The sequence below is a fragment of the Castor canadensis genome, chromosome 10, assembly GCF_047511655.1.
Source record: "Castor canadensis chromosome 10, mCasCan1.hap1v2, whole genome shotgun sequence".
NCBI classification, from domain to species: Eukaryota; Metazoa; Chordata; class Mammalia; order Rodentia; family Castoridae; genus Castor; species Castor canadensis.
Window position 1 is genome coordinate 9,357,594 of NC_133395.1, and position 4,780 is coordinate 9,362,373.

Genomic DNA, 4,780 nt, shown 5'->3' on the forward strand with positions numbered 1-4,780 from the left:
TAACAGGCAGGAAGCCTCTTTTTCTTTTCACAGTTGATGTGCTTAATAATTATAGTTGAGTTTCTATCACTTGCAACCAAAAATGTCTTAAATAAAAAAACAAAATCAGACCATGTGAACCTGCCCATTGACAATGGCTAGTCTGAAGTTGGCCAACATATGGATACTAAAGCTTTAGAAAAAGAAGTTTATAGTCCTAGCAATTACTGAAGTGGAAAGTAGAGATGTAAGAACTGATATTTCTCATATTGGTCAGAAAGAACAGATGCACATTTCCTGCTGTTTATTCTATCCAGTGTTTATCAACAAATGCTTATGGCTAAAGGTTGGTGAAATTTAGATGGTGAAGTTTAGATGCCTAACACATATGGCACACACAGTAAATTACATCTGATGTCATCCTTTCTCAATTACATGACAGTGATGGATGCAGTATAAAAACTGGAACTCAAAATTACCTAGCTAAGGTAAAACAATTGAGATTGGTATTTTCTTAGACCAGAAAGTAGAATAGAAGCTTGCAGTAGAGGTGGAGGCTGAAGACACTGTGAGACTCTGATTGAGTGAGGCAGCTCGGAGTTAACTTCTTGAGGGTAACAGGACCTGTGGGCCAGGAGCTGGGATGGGACTCCTTATTTTAGCAAAGGACTCTGAACACAGTTGTGCTTGTTACCACCTGGAACTTAAGCAGTATAAGCATTGGAAAGAGGGAAGATAAAGACAAGATTCAATGTGAGGCAGTGCCTTTGGATTTCACATATATTATCCTGAGTGTCAATAAATGTTATGAACATCCACAAGAATATAACTTCTGCTTTGGACTGTGGTCGTAGAGGTGTTTTAGGGAGGCAACCACTATATAGGGTGAGGGAGAATAATGAAGAGAAAGACAAAAAATTTGAACAAAAATCTTCCCACTCACTTCCTTAAAGCCAAAATTGTCAAGACACATTTCAACTAAGTGATAAATCTGTTGCTTAAAAGATCAACACTAACAATATGATTTCACTCCATTTTCCTTTTACTTCATGGAACCATGTAGCAGAGACTTTAGAAGAACCAAAAAATGTAATTTATATCAAACATGAGCAAGAAATCATGAGCCAAAGTCATAAAAACATCAGTATTTCTGTATTAAAGTTTTCACTTAAATATAATGATGAAGAATTGCTATCTGATAACAGAATTGAAGATAGTACACACTAAGTAGAAAGTAGTCTCAATAAAGATAAACCCACCAAGTGAAAACACCTTAGTGAAACTGCAGGTGATCTAAGAGAAAGACAATAATCTTCAGCGTTACCAGAGAGTAAATACAGATTATCTGCAACAGAAAGACAGATTACAAACAGACTTCTTTTCAGTGACAACACAATGGGATAATATTCTCAAAGTACTTAGGGAAAAGTGACAACCCCAAATTTTATACCTAGCTAAACTATCATTCAAGAGTGAGACAAAACAAATGCTATTAGGATTTTCTAACCATTGTCACCTCACTAAAATAATTAGAGTGCTCGCTTCGGCAGCACATATACTAAAACTGGAACAATACAGAGAAGATTAGCATGGCCTCTGCTCAAGGATGACATGCAAATTCGTGAAGCATTCCATATAAAAAAAATAATTAGTAGAGAGTGTTTACAAGAATAAAAGTGAACTCGATAGATCTCAGTGATACCTGAGATACAGAAAGCAATGCTGAACACAGAAACTGATAAAATACATCAGTGACTCGCCAAGTAATCACAAATTTTTGTCCAGCTTATACTAATATTCTTAAAAAAATAGCAGGATTGGAGAGAGTAGTCCCCAATAAGTCATTAAGCTGCACTGAGACCCTTCTTGTGATAAGAAAAGAGGAGAGACACACTGACTGACCATGAAATTTGACAGAAAAACTTCAAGTTAAACATTGTGATGGGTGACTTCAATTTTCCCTTTACATCCATTTTTTCCCTTCTGGCTTCTGGTAGTGACAGCAGAGCCCTTGTCAGAAGATCAAGGAAGGTAGGAGAGTGAGGTCAGAGTGCATGGATTCTCTGACTCCGTTTTCTTCAAGTTCTGGTGCTCTTTCTTCTCTTGCCCCTTCAGGCCAAGTAATGCCTTTGCTGTTACTTTAAGCACTGTCCTCCATGGTTTACCTACCTGTTGCTGTGTACTGATCAGACTGTGGCTCAGAGGGAATGTCTGGATGAAGTTAATATTTTATTTCTTGATTAGGATGTTGGCTGTGAAAATTTATTGAAACTTGCATTATGATCTGTGTTTTTCCATATGCAAAGTAAAAGAAGGAAATAATACAGTTGTCAGACAGATAAAAAGAAATGATAGAACTTACAAATTGTTGTGATGAATATACCTTATTATTTCCCACAAACTAGTCTGAATTTTAATAGATAAATGTAATGCCAGACTGCAGAGGGTGAATGAAGCATTTTGCTCATGGTTTGCTTGCTAGCTTTCCCACTTTCCATAATTCTAATGTGTTTGGAAGTAGTAGAAAGAAAGTAGCAGAAACGATTTCTTGGCCTTGCAAAATTCCATAGAATTTTTATTTTATTTTTCAAATATATTTTAATTTTAAAATTATTGTTATACTGGGGGTACAATGTGATATTTATTAAAGTTCTTCCAATGTCTCGTAGCTGAACTCACCCTTTCTGTCATTCTTCCCTCCCTTGCTCCTGGAATAGCTTCCCCAGGTCTCACTCCATTTATGTACACGCGTACATAATATTTCCAGCATAGTCACCTCCTGTGTCCTCCACTCTCCCACTGTAATCCCCCAGACAGAACCTGGTTTGCCCTACTTCTCCTCTTTGTTTAAGATAGCTATACAGGGCGTTTCATTGTGAAATTTCCATGTATATATTTATTATTACCCAAATTGGTTCATCCTCTCTATTTTCCTCCTTAGTCGCCTTCTTACTGTGATTTCAACAGGCTTAAAAATTCTAAACTCATTCTCGTATAGGAAGTACATCAACCATATTCACCTTCTTAATTTCCTTCTTTTACTCTCCCTCTCTCATATGTGGCCTCAAAATATTGCTTGTATTTGTATTAGGTCTATGTTCCACATATGAGAGAAAACATGTGGCCTTTCACTTTTTGAAACTGGCTAACTTCACTTAAGATGATGTTCTCCAGTTCCATCCATTTACCTGCAAATGACAAAGTTTCATTCTTCTTTTTGCTGAATAAAATTCCATCTTCTTAACCACTCACCAGTAGTGGGGCATCATGGCAGTTTCCATAGATTATTCTGTTATTCACAATTATTCTATTGTGAATAATGCAGCAGTAAACATGGGTGTGCAGGTTCCTTTATTGTAACCTGACTTGCATTCCTTCGGGTATATTCCTAGTGGAATTGCTGGATTGTATGCCAGTTCTATTTTTAGTTTTTTGAGGAGCCTCCATGCTGTTTTCCAGAGTGGTTGTACTAATTTGTATTCCCACCAGCAGTGTTCCTTTTTCCCCACATCCTTGCCAACATTTGTTGTTTGTGTTCTTGATGCAGTAGTTAAACCTGTACCCTTCTTATATCCTTAACACCATTGTTTTTAATGAGATCTTTACAAAAGCCCCTTCTGCAAGCCAAACCATGTGTCTTATTTTATTCTGAAAGATGACAAAAAAAAAAAGGAAAATTTAGGCAAAATTAAGATAAAATAGCTTTGCTTATGTGTAAGTACAATGTTGGAGAACATAGAGAAGGAAAAAGTAAAATAATAAAGATGGTCTGAATTTTAAATCTTTCATTGGTTGATGCTATGAATTGAGTCCATGTCTCCCCCAAATTCATATGTTGCAGCATGATCCCTAATGTAATGATATTTGGAGGTGGGGCCTATGGGAGCTGATTAAGGTTAGATGAGGGTCATACGAATGTGGCCATCTTGATGGGACTAGAGCCTTTATAAGAAGCAACACAGAGAGCTTGCCTCCTCCTCTGCCTCCCATGCACCAGAAAAGGTCATGTAAGCCCACAGTGAGCAAGTGACTATCTGTAAGTCAGGAAGACATTCCTCATCAGAAATAAAATCAGTCAAGCACATGATGAAAGCAAGAGCACACAAGGAAGGGGTGAGGATAGGTAAGACACCTAAAAAACTAGCTAGCATTTGTTGCCCTTAACGCAGAGAAACTAAAGCAGATACCTTAAAAGCAACTGAGGCCAATAGGAAAAGGGGAACAGGTACTAGAGAAAAGGTTAGATCAAAAAGAATTAACCTAGAAGGTAACACCCACGCACAGGAAATCAATGTGTCAACTCCCTGTATAGCTATCCTTATCTCAACCAGCAAAAACCCTTGTTCCGTCCTGTTATTGCTTATACTCTCTCTACAACAAAATTAGAAATAAGGACAAAATAGTTTCTGCTGGGTATTGAGGGGGTGGGGGGAGGAGGGAGGGGGCAGAGTGAGTGGTAAGGGAGGGGGTGGGGGCAGGGGGGAGAAATGAACCAAGCCTTGTATGCACATATGAATAATAAAAGAAAAAGGAAAAAAAAAAGAAATAAAATCAGTCAGAACTTTGATCTAGGACTTCTCAGAATAAACATCTAAAATAAATGTCTCCTGCCTAAGCCTCCCAGTCTATAGACTAACACAATTGGTGTCATGCAGACAGAGCTGAAATCTAGGGACTCAGAGACAAATTTCCTCACAGTCCCACAGGCTTGCCAAATTCTAATGTGCTGGCTGGCTCAATGCCAGAAATAAAATCATCAAACATGAATGATATAGATTTGAAAGCATTTTTAATAAGCAGT

The 4,780-nt window shown here is 37.6% G+C and overlaps 1 non-coding gene across 1 annotated transcript; it reads left to right on the plus strand.

Moving 5' to 3' along the window:
* The first annotated feature begins 1,513 nt into the window (after nt 1-1,513).
* Nucleotides 1,514-1,620, plus strand: LOC141413103 (U6 spliceosomal RNA). The gene has a single exon (XR_012437927.1). It is a non-coding gene; the product is annotated as a U6 spliceosomal RNA (small nuclear RNA).
* Nucleotides 1,621-4,780: the final 3,160 nt, after the last annotated feature.